Consider the following 15,931-nt stretch of genomic DNA (forward strand, 5'->3'; position numbering starts at 1 on the left):
TAGGCGCCGTTGGTGTAGACTTCTTGTATTACGTATGGTCCGTCCCACTTTGATGTGAACTTGCTTTTCGTCTTGTGAGTTGTGATGATAGGCCTACGCAATGCGAGGACGAGATCTCCAGTTTGGAAAGACCTTGGGCGAACCTTCTTGTTGAATGCCTTGGATAACCGTGCTTGGTAGCATTCCAAGTGTTGTTGAGCTTCGAGCCTTCTTTCGTCGAGTGCTTCCAACTCTTGAAGGCGCAACTTTGCATTCTCTTCATTAGTCAAGCCTTCTTGTATAGCCATTCTCAATGAGGGGATTTGACTTTCGAGCGGTAGAACAACTTCCACATCATATACAAGAGAATAAGGCGTAGCTTGGGTATGAGTCCTATGTGTCGTCCGATATGCCCAAAGTGCTCGCTTATTCTTTCATGCCAGTCTCTCTTTGTTCGGCCGATCACCTTCTTTAAGAGATTGCACAATGTTTTGTTGAATGCTTCTGCAAGACCGTTGGCCAAGGCATGATACATGGAAGACTTGTGCTGTTTGAACTTGTATTTCTCACATAGCTCATCCACGAGTCGGTTGGAGAATTACTTTCCGTTGTCAGTGATGATGTAGCGAGGCACCCCATATCGGTGATGATGTGCTCCTTGATGAAACGGACGACAGTTTCCTTCTTTACTTCTCTTAGGGGTATGGCTTCAGCCCACTTGGAGAAGTAATCTGTTGCAGCTAGGATGTAAGCTTCTCCTGCAGATGATTTCGGAGTAATTGGTCCTACGACGTCCAATCCCCATGCATCGAATGGCCATGAAGCAGCTGTAGGGTGTAATGGCTTAGGTGGTTGGTGTATGAAGTTGGCGTGGAATTGGCAGGCTTGGCACCTTTTGGCATGTTCCAGGCAGTCCTTCACCATGCTTGGCCAGTAGTAACCTATTCTTTTGAGCTGGAAATGTAGCTTTGGTCCAGATTGATGCGCCCCGCATACGCCTGAGTGTGCTTCTTCCATGGCTTGATTAACTTTTTCCTCACCTAGGCATCTCAGAAGTACTCCTTTGAAAGAGCATCGGTAGAGTGTTTCTTTGTAATAGAGGAAGCGAGGTGCTCGTCGACGTATTTCGAAGCGATGTTTAGGATCATCTGGAAGTTTTCCATGCTCAAAGTAATCGATCAGCGGTTGTCTCCACTCTTCAACATCGACTGGAAGTACTGAGATGACATTTGTATCATCTAGTAGCATTTCAGTGATGAGAGGGATCACCCATCTTTGGCAAACTGGCACGTCTGCAGCTTCATCTTCTCCTAATGTCATGCTTGAGGCTAGGTTGGCAAGAGCGTCTGCCATTTGATTTTCTTTTCTTGGCACATGCTCTAGTGTCACAGTCTCAAACTCTTGTAACAGTTGAGTTGCCAGCCGAAAGTATGGGATGAGATCATCTTTCTTCACCTCATATTCAGTTAAGAGTTGATTGATTATGAGCTTGGAGTCACCAAATTTCTTAAGGGTTGTGATGAAGGATTATTTTGTGAAAACATGTTCATTTGAATAACATCTATAGCATGCATTTAACAATTAAAAGGCGGAATCATGCTTGCATGCATTCAAAAACAAAACATTACCCATGAAATTCAAAACCTAGTAGATTGGTGAACCATTAATCAACTCAAAACAAAGTGAGTTGAGATTTATACCTTTGTAGATTCCTCTTTGCATAAGCAAAGGCTAATCACCCAAAGAGAGGGCCTTCATTCCTTGCATCTTAAATCTATGGATTTGGATGGATGAAAAGGTTTCTCCAAGTTCCCAAAATTGAGAACCTCTAAGTCTCTTTACCAAGGTTAGATTGGAGAAGAAATGAGTGACCTTGGAGTAGTGGGATTGCTAGATGCACCCTCCAAGGGGCCGGCCTCTTTAGAGAGAAATGGAGAGACATGTTCTCTCCAATTTTCTCCAAAACAAACCCTTAATGAATTTTGGCTATAAAGTCATATTTATACCTTTATTCATTTGAGTGGCAAACTTGTAAATAAGTCCAAGTTCACTACCCTTAACAATATGGCCGGCCTTAGGGTGTATTTGGGTTGTTTGGGCCTTTGTGAATATTTAGTCATTAAGTTGTCATACAACTTAAGTCAATGGGCTTGACGTTCGAAGCCCATTGGGCCTTAAGGTCCAAAAACTATCCCGAGGTCTTTAACGAACTTATTCGTTTGATTAATTAACATATTAATTAATCCTTGCCATTAATAAATAATTAAACCATTTAATCATTCTTACTCATCTCCATTGTTTCTTCAATCTTCACCTTACACGGTGTACGATCCATTAGGTTCCTTTTAGCGAGGCAGTGGGCGATTAAAACCATTTCACATCGATTGTGAATTGAAACTTACTTTCAATTCTCCCTTTAGTGATTACACACGTTTAGGGCTTCCACAAACCATGAGTGACACCTAGCAGCATATCATGGTTACCCAAGCTAATCAGAAGAGGTGGAGAACCTATTCAGTTTAGGATTACAATTGCAATACGGTCTTTCTCTAATACAATACTCTTGACCACATTGTTTGGTTTGATAGTTTATTTATTCATGTCTACTATCTAATGTGATTCGTGTGCTTATATGATTACCTTGAATGTGATTTGGAACGCTTTCCTAAATCTCATTCATACTTTGGCCAAAGATTCTTAATCATATCATAGAGTATTCTCCCTCAAACGGTTTGAAGGTTAAAGATCCCTTGTTGCGCATTCACTTGCCTCCATGACTAAGTGGCTTAACCCCAACGATGCCGTGGACACCCTCGTTTTGGAGTGACTTTTGACATAATCAATGATCAAGGACTTAACCACAAGACAACTATGATGCCTCAGGTCAAAGGACTACTTTGCATTATCCCAACCATGAGTTCTCATGTGACATGAATATGAGAACTCTTCGTTGATCGTGTTCAGTGAACTCATTCTCTATTGAGCATCTACGTACTTGTCTTGATGTCACACACACCAATGACTCGAGACTAGTCACTCTCCCTGAGAGAAGACACAGCACGTACTGATCTTAATGGACTGTCAATGCCCAATTGGCAATCCTATGATCAAGAACATTTAGGATGTGTCTACGAAAGAATGGTCTCATGAATCTAACTTCTTTAGATCGTATTCTCCCAATCACATATTCCTTAGACTTTATCGTTTAAACATATAACATTTATATGAGACGGCTCAAACAATAATCTTTGCCCTTTATAGTTAAACTAGATTAGTTTAACATGTGAAATGTCCGTAAAGTATCATCATATGATTGGTTTTAGGGCACATTTCCAACATGTGATTCCTATATTGATCGCCATTTGGAGTCCGATGATCAGTGCTTAGTACTCAACGACATTGTTGGAGCATAATTCGCTTAGTTGAAAGGAATAAGGTAATATATGCCTTTGCGGCGACATGAATACTACTCCTGCCCCTGCTCCGTCTGCTCGTGCAGATCCGTCGAAGAACATCGTCCATGTCGGGAAGATGTTGATGTAGAACACTTCCTCGTCAGACAAGTCGCCTGAGATTTTCCAATCAGCTGGGATTGGGTGATCGGCAAGAAAGTCTGCCAGCGCTTGTCCCTTTACGGCTTTAGCTGGGATGTAGATGATCTCATATTGGTTAAGAAGCAGCGCCCATTTAGCGAGTCGCCCTGTCAAGACGGGTTTGGACATGACGTATTTGACCGGGTCAGCTTTTACAACCAAGTGGATGGTGTAAGCATGCATGTAATGCCTGAGTTTCTGGATGGCGAACACCAAGGTAAGGCACATCTTTTCTATTGGGGAGTAGTTCAACTCGGCGCCGATGAGGGTTCGGCTGAGGTAGTAAAGCGCTCCTTCTTTCTGGGATTCATTCTCTTGTGCCAAGAGTGCTCTAATCGAACTTTCCTGAGCGACGATGTACAATATGAGTGGTTTCCCGGGCACAGGCGCCCCCAAGACAGGTGGACTTGACAAATACTTTTTTATGCTTTCAAAAGTATTGTGGCATGCTTCATCCCATACAAACGGAACATCCTTCTTCATGAGTCGGCTGAACGGTTGACAACGCCCTGCAAGGTTAGAGATGAAGCGTCTGATAAAGGCAAGCCGTCCTTGTAGACTTTTCAGCTCGTGCAGGTTTCTTGGCTCAGGCATGCTTTGAATGGCCTTGATTTTTTATTGGTCCACTTCAATACCACGGTGCTTGACAATGAAGCCGAAGAACTTTTCGGAGGTGACGCCAAACGCACATTTTAACGGGTTCATCTTGAGGTTGTATTTTCGCAGCCTTTCGAACACTTCTCGCAAATCCTTTAAGTGATCTGATCTTTTCTTTGTTTTGACCACCACATCGTCCACATAACATTCTACGTTCTTGTGTAGCATGTCATTGAAGATTTTCTGCATTGCTCGTTGATATGTAGCTCCAGCGTTCTTTAGACCAAAGGGCATCACCTTGTAACAGTAGATACCTTTTAGAATGCGGAATGCTGTTAGTTCCTCGTCTTCGAGAGCCATACGAATTTGATTGTATCCAGAAGAGCCATCTATGAATGACAGTGCCTCGTGGCCAGTGGTTGCGTCCACCATGATTTCGATGATTGGCAAGGGGAAGTCGTCCTTCGGACAAGCGTCGTTGAGGTCCCAGAAGTCTACGCAAACACATATTTCTCCAGATTTCTTAAGGACGATGACGATGTTGGAGATCCACTTGGGGTATTGCACCTCTCGAATGAATCCTGTTTTGATTAGCTTGTCAATCTCTGCCTCGATTTGTGGAATGAGCTCGGATCGATAGCGCCTTTGAGTTTGCTTTATTAGTCGTGTTCCAGGCTTGAATGCAAGATGATGCACAGCGATGACAGGGTCAAGGCCGGGCATTTCTTTGTAAGTCCAGGCAAAGACGTCTTTGTACTCTGATAGCAGTTGGTCGTACTCCTCTATCTCGTCTGCTCTTAGCAGTGCACTTACAAAGATAGGTTTTTGCTCCTCTTTTGTGCCCAAGTTGAGCTCCTTGAGATCGTCAACCGTGGCTTGCCCCCATCCTCAAGTTGTGGTGGTGCAGCAGTGACATCTTCTTCAGGGGTCTCGTCTTCTTTGCCTTCTTGGATCGTGATGTGGAAGACATCTTGGACTTCCTCTTTAGTGTCGTCCTCTTAGGTTTGTTGGTATGCAGATTGTCCAGTATGGATAATGGTGCGCCTTCTTACTATATGTGGTCCATTTGCGTCAACCTCCAAGATTGCTTGACGCTTCATCCTTGAAGGAATTGAGCTTCGAATATCGCCTTTTTCTGCTAGCCTGTCGAGCTTTTCTTCCTTCGACGTTGTTTCCCTATTTCCAGAAAACTTCATGTTGTCTTCAAGTCTTTCCAAAGCTGACTGACGAGGAGGAGAGCTAGCCGTGTTGCTTTGCTTATTAGGTTTTGACAACCTTTCAAAAATAGAGCTTCGGGATGTTGGCCTGTTAAGCCTCTTGAAGACGGAGGTTCGGTTTTCACCACCAATGTGATCAAGGGCTGACGTTCTGGGTCTTGAACGTTTCATCCTATCGAAGATTGGCGTTTGAGGGGCGGATTTAGGCTCATCTCGATCTTGTTCAATGCTCACACTAATGTGTTGAGTGCTAGCATTTTTCGCTTTGCTTGAAATCTTCACGGGTGCATTTGGTGTGAAGCCAAGTCTAGCTTTGTTGTTGTTAATTCTGTAACCATGCTTCTTCAACTTCTTTTGAGTCTCAGTGAGGTCATGTTCTTTATTGTTGACGGTGTTTGAAACCTTTTTTCCAGGATTCGAAGAAGAAGCGAAGTCGTACCCAGCTTTTGACATGAGTTTGTAGGCGTTTGGATCAAAACCTTCTTCGGTCCTCTTGGTTGGGAGAAAGCTTGGTTCCACCCCTTTTGGTAGAGCTTTTACGAAGCCTTGTGGTAATCTTGCAACCTTAGCGTTGCTTAGCTGTGTCAGAGGTATCACTGCATTCGTTTTGAGCAACTTTACATTATCCATGTACCGTTGTGCATCGGCTTTGCTTGCTTCGGTTTCGAATGGGGATTGACCATTCTTTCTTCTTGACATCGGGATGTATCGGAAAACGGGTGTGTTTAGTACATTTGAAGGCGTCCTACTCCCTTTGGTTGTTGCAGGTTTAGCAAGCTCATCATCGTTCTTGCTTGAAGACGACATGGCTTCTTCTTCTTGCTTCTTGGGCATGGCTTGCCATTCCTGCTTTTTAGGTGTTGCTTTACCTATGGATCTGATCTCTTTTGGAAGAGCTTCGAGCACCATGTCTTCATCCATGTAGAACTTGGCGTCTGCGAAATGTGATTCGGCTTCGGTGAATGGTTTGGTGTCGCCATAGATCACCTTCACTCCTTCTCGGTAGAATTTCAAGCATTGGTGAAGGGTGGACGGTACTACTCCATTTGCATGGATCCAAGGCCTTCCTAAGAGCAAACCGTAGGAAGTTCTTGCATCAATCACGTGGAATATCGTGCTTGACTTGAGCTCACCAATAGTCATCTCCACTCGGATCATGCCCATCGCTTTTTGTCCTCCTTGATTAAAACCTTGGATTAGTAGACGACTTAAGGACAGTTCATCCGCCTTGATGCCAATTTTAGTCATTGTTGACTTTGGCATGATGTTTATGGCTGATCCACCATCCACAAGCATGCGGTTGACTTTGTGCTCCCTTACGTACCCAGAGACGAAGAGAGGACGGTTGTGAGGCTTGGATCCTAGCAGCAAGTCTTCATCGGTGAAATGGATTGTGTCCTCGATGGCACATCATGTGGCATATTCATGTGGCCGAAGCTTGAAGCCTTCGTTCTTGCTTTCTTGCACTTTGTGGTCATTGGGACTTTCCAAGACCGCTGCTAATGCTATTCGCATCTTCTTTGGTAATCGTAACGCTTCCTCAATGCTAAAGTGTGTTGGCAGACCTTCTTCGAACGTGAGAATTTTTTCTCCCTCAGTGGTGATATCTTTGCCTTTTGAAGGTTCTTCTATTTCTACTTTGACCATGTGGCATGCAGCGATAGTGCACTGTTGGAAGAAGTCATTCGGGAAGTACTCATGCAATGAGACAGGAATGCGTGGCTCTTGCTCCATAGGTTCCCCAGCATACATTGGCTTATCAACTTTTACGTTTCTTTTGGGCTTCTTACTGTTGCGGCGACGGTGCTTTCTCACATGTTCCACCTTTTGTCTTATGGCTTGTGGTTTTGGTTTCCTTGTTTTTTTGTAGGTCACCAATGTCCATCCTTCTTCATCATCGGCATGTGCATTTTGTTCGTTTGCCCCCGGTGATGGTTGCGCAGAAGGTATCGTGTAACTTGAGCATTGATAGGAATGGTCAGGTGCTGCTTGGAGAGGCATGGGATCGAAAGATCCAAATGCAATTGTAGTAGTATGTGTCGCAGCCGTGTCTTCGAGGTCGAGCTCGATTCGCCCTTGTTGTGCTAGCTTCATGATGAGCTCTTTGAGGACGAAGCATTTACCCACAGGATGGCTCACGATTCGATGGTACTTGCAGTATTTAGGATCGTTTATGCGATTCATTTCTTCAGGCCGCTTGCATTCGGGTAGCTCGATTACCTTCTTTTCTAGCAAGTCGTCTAACATTGAATCCATGTCTGAGTCAGGAAAAGGGTATACCTTCTGCTCCAATTCCCTCAAGGTGTTTTTGTACCTTTCTTGGGTGCGAGGAGGCTTACTTTTCTTTATCTCCTTTGCTTTGGTTTTGGAGGAGATCTTGATAGGCGCGGAGGCGGTCTTGACGGGCGCAGTGCTGACGGTGAACGCTTCCTTGGGGGGTTTCTTCCCAGTCTTGTCTACATTTGGGGAGAACACTTTATCCTTCTTGAAGTCGGTGATCGGCCCTTTCTTCCCGTGATGGGCAATACTTAGACGCACGGGTGGCTAACTCTTCAAATGTCCGTGGTTTGATGCCTTGAAGGATATAGTGTAACCCCCATTGCATGCCTTGGACGCACATCTCAATAGAAGAGATCTCTGAGAGCCTGTCCTTGCAGTCGAGGCTCAGATTGCGCCATCGGTTGATGTAGTCCACGACTGGCTCATCCCTCCATTGCTTCGTGCTTGTCAGCTCTAGCATGCTCACGGTGCGGCGGGTGCTGTAGAAGCGGTTGAGGAATTCCCTTTCCAACTGTTCCCAGCTGTTGATGGATTCGGGCTCCAAGTTTGTGTACCACTCAAAGGCGTTTCCTTTTAACGAGCGCACAAACTGCTTGGCGAGGTAATCTCCTTCCGTCCCTGCATTGTTGCAGGTTTCGACGAAATGTGCGACATGTTGCTTCGGGTTTCCTTTTCCATCAAACTGCATGAATTTTGGTGGTTGATAACCCCTTGGCATCTTTAGGGCATCAATCTTCTTGGAGTAGGGCTTTAAGTAGAACGATGAGGTATGTGAGCTCCCTTCGTACTGCCCCTTGATGGTGTTGGTGATCATCTCTTGCAGCTGTTGGATAGAAAGAGATCCCATGAAGGCCGCTGCTTGGCCTGGCTCCGGCTTCACATCGATTTTCTCCACCGGAGGCTCTTCATCCTCGTCGTTTTCCTTTTTTACTGAATCATCCCTTTGCTCGATTTTTACGTCGGGCTTTACGTCTAGTTGGTTGACTAGTGCGGCGATTTGCTGGTCCTTTTCTTCCACAATCCGTGTTAGCCTTGCGATCGCTTCATTCATATGAGCCAGCTGTTCATCGATTGAAGTCGCTCCAGTAGTCATGAATTGCATGGCTCAGTTACCGCTTGAGTCGGCATCAGAAAACATGCAACCAGAGTACTTCATTGGGCTTTCCTTCCTTGGCGCCCTTAGCGAGGCCAGGTTGATCACGGGTTCGTGCCTTAGGTGCTCTTGTTCCTTCGGTGGAGTTGATGCAGGGGTGGAAGAGGCGACAGAAAGAGCTCTTGCCTTGCTTCGAGTTGTGATGCCCGAAGTGACACCGCCTGCGATGATGATGCTCTTGTTCCTTGCATTGGCTGCGAGAACAACTTGAGCCTTCTTTGATGCCATTTGTGCTTTTTGCGGATTCAAAGATAGAGATGAGAGGTAGAGATGGTCCCACTGGGCGTGCCAAATTTGTAAACACGAAAATTCCTGCGATGAACGAGACAAGAAACACGTGTACAAAATAATATTTGTATTGATGATTTAGGGGTTACAATCTCTTCTACAAATTTAGCCTCTGATTCTATCTTTGCAATGGTGGATTTGATGTTGTTGGTCCAAAGGGCCGTCGGGGCTTGATCTTGGGATAAACGAATGATGAACGATGGACACTTTCTTCAAGGGCCGTCGGGGCTTGATCTTGAATCAGCGGAAGTTCTTCAAGGGCCGTTGGGGCTTGATTTTGAATGAGAATTTGACGAAGAACGAAGAGAGCTCTCTTGATCCTTCGGGATTTGCTTGGGAGCTTTTGAGTTTCAAAGCTTCAAGGTTGTGGTATGAGGTGAATTGGTTATGAATTGGTGTCCAAAAATGAATGTCTTGGCCTCCTATTTATAGAATTCCAAAACTTGATTTTTTTTTTTTGGATTTAAATAATCAGATGAAATAAATCATTTCTGCCAGGTCCTGTTTGATGACTTTTCCGATTTATTTTGATTTTTCGTTTAGTCACATGCTATGTGTAAAATTTATGTGACACATAAACATTGAAATTTTAATTATTGATCAACATTTATTTTACCGAAATTTTGATGTCTACATAGACATCTTACTCATCAACTTACATTCTTGAATTCTTTGAAACCTTTTGTAAAGTATTCGGACTTTTGTTTATTCAAAAGAAACGATAGTCCAACCGAGAACAATCTTCGATGAATGTCATACATCATAATGTTGTGGACAAATGTCGCTAACATCTAAGTGAGCTAACCTCAACAACTTTGTGATTCTTTCTTCTTTTCAAAAGAAAAGATATTTGAACATTTCGCCTCTATACAATTTTAAGAAGAAGGTATTGGATCCAGATCTAACAATCCAAAGCATCCATGTATGGCCAACTTGAAATTTATGTTTTAGAGGTGTCACAACTCAATGGGATTAGTCATTACCTTGCAACCTTTTGGGTTTAAGCATCGTTATATTCTAAACAGTTAAAACTACCACATTAGTTATACTATAGAGACAATCAATCAGATTACAATAATCTAATCATTCATTAATAAAGAACAATGTTTTGTCAAACAAAACATTCATCCATCTCTTATATTGACGGAATTAAATTCTTTATTCAAATTGGAATGCAAAGACAATCTTTGTTTTTCCAATTTCTTTGGTAGTTCATATGCGGAAGTAAGTACTATCTGTTTTTGAAAAGATCTATATTTTATTCATGTTCCGAATGTGAAATACTTTTTCTTCTCTATTAATCTTCTACTTCTTATTAGCCACACTTATACAACAATTGTAAAACATAGTTATTGTCACATCCTGGCCCGGGCCCCCACTATATCCTTGGCTCAACTTCGCCGTAGCACGATATTGTCCGCTTTGGGCCCCGACCACACCCTCACGATTTTGTTTCTGGGAACTCACATAAGAACTTTCCAGTGGGTCACCCATCATGGGAATACTCTAGCCCCTTTCCTGCTTAACTTCGGAGCTCTTACGGAACCCGAGCAAGTGAGCTCCCAAAAGGCCTTGTGCTAGGTAGAGATGGGAATATATATATATATATATATATATATATATATATATATATATATAAGGCTTACATGATCCACTCTCCTGGACGATGTGGGATGTTACAATCCACCCCCTTTAGGGGCCTGACATCCTCGTCAGCACACTTCCGACCAGCGATTGGCTTTGATACCAAATTGTCACATCTCGATCCAGGCCCCCACCACATCTCGGGCTTGACTCCGCCATAACACGATATTGTCCACTTTAGGCCCCGACCACACCCTCAAAGTTTTGTTTCTGGGAACTCATACAAGAACTTCCCAGTGGATCACCCATCCTGGGAATGCTCTCGCCCGAACTCGCTTAACTTCAGTGTTCCTAAGGAATCCAAAGCCAGTAAGCTCCCAGAAGGCCTCGTGCTAGGAAGAGATGGGCATGTACATATAAGGCATAAAGAATCCACTCCCCTGGGCGATGTGGGACCCGGGCTCGGAATGTGACGGTTACTAATACGGAATCAAGCATTCAAGTAGAAGAACCAACTGTTTTGAACTATTCAAAAACAATTTACGACACCTTCAAAAGGTGTGTTCTTAACATTTGCAAGACATTTCTTGCAAATACCCTTTCCAATGTCCATCCTTTCATAAAGAAAGTTTGTTCCATTGGAGTTATTTCGCCTTTTTCATTTGACTTCTCCATTGACTTCAATAGTCATGGTCCCTAAACTCCCACCATCTCTCTTGAAAATTATTTCAATTGTGTTATACACATCAAAGGATTTGGAAAGCGTGCGGTTATTGTTCACTATATAATTTACAATAAACTTAGTGAACCATTTGGATAGAGACATAAAGGTGAAGTCTTTGCCTAGTTTCCGTCTCCTAAAGTAGTGCGGTTATTGTTCACTATATAGTTTACAATAAACTTAGTGAACCATTTGGATAGGGACACAAATGTGAAGTCTTTGCCTAGTTTCCGTCTCCTGAAGTAGTTTAACACGTCAACACTAAATGATTCAAAATCATCATAAGTCCATGTTGATGGACTATTTTTGTCAATCAACCATTATGTTCTAAACATGATTACAAACTTTCAAGAGTTGTTCAAGGCAACTCTCATTTCTTCATACAACAATTTGTAAGTGAAGAATCATGGCACATAAAGTGTCCATGCTATTGTGCTTACTTAAGTTCTTTGTTCATGTAACAAAGAAACAAGCATTAGTGTTTTTATTAACTAAGGGTTGTTCAAAGAAACAATGATTTGTAATGGAAGAATTATGACAATAAAAGTGTCCATGTCTTTGTGCTAATCTTCTCAAGTTCATTTGTTCATACAACAAAGGAATATGCACTAGTTGTTTGTGTTGTCCTCTTTATAATAGACATACTAACATTTTCTTCCATTGGTACATTGTCAATAGGAAGATTGTGAAGATGAAACTACTTAGGTACATATACAGTCCATTCAAGACAATTTATGAGATTGTGGTATCAAGTCTGGAAACTAAAGCCTTTAGCTTTCCTTTGTCAAGTTTTGGATAGTGTTTGCAAATATATCAGTAAATAAATGCATAATGAATATACATTGATTGATTTTAAGCTATTTGATTTGGGTCTTTAAATCAAATAGCACTACCCACTATTTTTAGCAAATTTCATATCCCTCGTCGAAATTCGAGAGTTTTTTTAGGAAACTCTTAGTAGGGTATGGGAGACTCACTATCACCCAGCCCACCTCACAATGATATGATTTTAGCTAGCATCAATAATAATGAGAGAATACGCTTACTCATTTACATCTTATGTAAGTGCCTATCTTATTTGGCCTCTAGAGAATGATGTCTTACAATGATATGATGTTGACTCCATTGTACTTAGTTAAGTCATTCCCACCATGCAAGTTCAGGTAAGGGTTCAAGAACAACCTCACAATGATATGATGTTGACCATTCTCGTTGCCTACCTTCACAATATCATGTATGCATATAGAACTCTTCTTGAGTGTAAGCACATACTTTGTACTCTCCCTATGATAAGGTGAAGTCAGTGTATGAATCACAAATGATTGAAGCCTACCACTGTGGAAGGCCATAAAAAAATGTTCAAAGCACTCTTACGCTTTTCAACTTAATAATGATTTGGTTGAGGGTTTTTAGGTCTCATCACATATAAACATGCATTTTAATCTTATTAAAACAATTTGATCATATTACAACTATTGGTTCATGTGCTTGATTTAGTAATATATGATATTCCCATTATGCTTGTAAAATGGTATTTAAAACAAGAGTATATGGTACTACTAACATAAGTTTTGCATTTATTGATGGACTATATAGTTGCCTTATAGCCTTAGGATGACTATGAACCTTTGATTCGATCCAACACGAGCCTAGTGCTAGATCTCAATCTAGGGATGGTGATTGATTTTAATTACGCGTTTAATCACATTAAGACATGTTTTCTTATTAGGTGTTAGAGCCTACTACTCCAATTTCATGCATATCAAATAAAATAAGAAAATGAGTACTTGAAAGTAAAGAAGAGTTTATGCTCTTTTACAACATTTGATTAGAAACAAATTACTTTAAAGTAAAGAAGACCTTATGCTCTTTTACAACATTTGATCATATCAAATTACAACCAAAATATAATCTACACAATCTCATCGTTCAAACAAATTTGAGAGACGAACCTTCACATAGCTCAATTATCGTTGGCTTAGGTTCGTAATCACCCTTTCTTTAATTAATTAACACTTTAACTAACTAAACTTGAATGCAACATTGCCATTTGATTTTTGTATCCATAGAATTGATTTAGATTGAGCTAAATGAAATGAAAATTCAATTCTCATTTAAAAATACAAAACTATTTTGTTCTCAACTAATTTGGGCTAAAATGCAACAACCTCAACTTTTGGGCTATATTGCAAAACACAAACTTTTGAGATTACTTTGTAAAAACACAAAAGTCCACTATTTCCTGTGATTACAACTAGAACCCAAAATTTTCAACAAATGCAAAAACTTCATTAAAAGAACAAAACAATTTGTCCTTTAGTGATTTTGGGCCTTTACATAAAAACGTAAACTTTCGGGTCAAAGTACAAATACACAAAAAGTATCAAAATTTTATGTAATAGGGGTAGACCTGACATTCGTGTCGTGTTTTCCGTGTTCGTGTCGTTTTTGTGTCATACCTGATATCTTAACGGGTCGTGTCGTGTAACACCCGTTAAAATAAACGAGTAAAATGACCCGACCCAAAATCAACCCGATAATATTAACAGATAATATGACCCAACCCGTTACCCGTTAAGAAAAATATATTTTAAACCAATAAATAATCAAATAAAAAACATAATACTAAATAAGTATATACATACCATATTGTCACATCCAAAACATAAAAACACATTTTTCTTTTAAGTATATATTTACATATCCAAAATAAGAGCATAATAAAAAAAAACATTAGAACATTACAAAATATCAAATGTTCAAAAGATTTGCAAAATTAAGGACATTGGAACATTAGAACATTGGAACCTTGCACATTTTCTTCCAATCAAATCCTTCAATTTTCCTCAATGATCATTGAAAGCAATATTGCACATTTTCTTCTAAAAAACTAACGCATGCCATAATACTCTCCAAAAACAAACTGACTACTCTCGATGCATATGTGTGATTCAGCAGCCATATAAACCCCTAATCTGATGCATATATATTAGATATAGATGAACATAATATAGCAGCAGCTACATCAGCGACTGCCTGGAGGCTAGATGAACATTGCCTTTTAACAGTTCCGATAGGAACCGTATCTTGACAAAACCGGCAAACCAACCCTATAAGCCAAACCAAATACAAAGAAGGGCCTCCAAATAGGGGCGGAGAGAGGCTAATCAAACCTAAACAAAACTTAAAAACCCCAAAAAAGTTGCAAATACGTACAAACGTGTGGGTGTGTAGTGAAAGACAGACTTAAAAAATGCAACGGTTAGGTGTGGTGATCCTTTACCACCCACCCGCTTTGTGCCTTCAAAGGCAACATGTCATCATCCTCACTCAAACCCATCTCAGAAGATGGCACTGACAAGACGGATTATTCTTAGCTCTACTGGACTGACCCTGCATCATAACCTGACCATTTTCCCATACCAACTCAAGAAAATCATTTCTGCATTAAAATCCCACAACAACATAAGAAATTAAGAATGCTTAAACGTGGACGAACAACTCATGTGAATTAAAACCGCAAAGCTTACATCTACATACACTAACACAAACATATATATTGAGTTAAAAATACCAGATACCTCATGTAGTCTCAAGAAACATTAATACAGCTTGACCATGAAAAGAAGAGAAACTAAATAGATAAAACAGCTTATCAAGACATTTCAATCAAAACTACTAATTACTAAAGCAAGGCCTTCTATTCAACAAATCTGAAAAAAAAAATTAAAAATTAAAAATTACGAACGTCTGTCGAGAACAAAATCTAATAGTAAATCCCAAATTGGGATTTAGAAATCATCAAATTCAGAGATTATCAACTTGCATAACACAAATATTCCACCATTTGGATGAACTAATCCAAACAACTAGATCAACTTGGGCGAAACTGCAAAGATGTAAAATTTAGGAGCAGAAACTAACACAATTTAATGGAGATGCAGAGATGCAGAGATGTAGGGATGACAAGGATGATTCCGTCCACTGCACGAGGGAGGAGAAAAGAGAGACTGAGAGAGGCTACCGGAAGAACTGAACACAAGGCGGGTGAGAACGGCTAGGAAAAACAGACGGCGGGATCGGGATAGAGGATTAGAGGGTTACGGGAGTGGGGAAAGAGAAAGGGATTAGGGCTTTTATTTTAATCAAATGCTAAATTGGAAAATAATGGAATAGAGGAGGGGTTTTTTCATCCAAAAAAGTTGTAATAATATAAGTTAAATAGAATTCAACGGGTCCATATTTATTCTCATTTATCTTACGGTTGTTATTTAAGTAAAGTCTTTAATAGTTTTTTAATTAATGGAGAAGTGTAAAAAATATAGAAAAAATATATAAACGCTCGTAATGACAAGCTTTACAACTTTTATGAAGAGCTTAACTTTGAAATTCGCCACTATAATCATATAAATCATAGATCAAAATTTAACCATTGATTGTTGTTTACATTTACACTTCATTTTTCTCATCAAATTTTGTTTTTTTTTTTTTTTTCAGAATTTCTTTTTTGAAAACATGA

The 15,931-nt window shown here is 40.7% G+C and overlaps 1 long non-coding RNA gene across 1 annotated transcript; it reads right to left on the minus strand.

Annotated features, from left to right (window-relative positions):
• Window positions 1-13,174: 13,174 nt before the first annotated feature.
• On the minus strand, window positions 13,175-15,574 carry LOC126619772 (uncharacterized). Its single transcript, XR_007622148.1, has 2 exons — window positions 15,337-15,574; window positions 13,175-14,854 (listed from the first exon to the last, which is right to left on the minus strand). It is a non-coding gene; the product is annotated as an uncharacterized LOC126619772 (long non-coding RNA).
• Window positions 15,575-15,931: the final 357 nt, after the last annotated feature.

The sequence above is a fragment of the Malus sylvestris genome, chromosome 4, assembly GCF_916048215.2.
Source record: "Malus sylvestris chromosome 4, drMalSylv7.2, whole genome shotgun sequence".
NCBI lineage: Eukaryota > Viridiplantae > Streptophyta > Magnoliopsida > Rosales > Rosaceae > Malus > Malus sylvestris.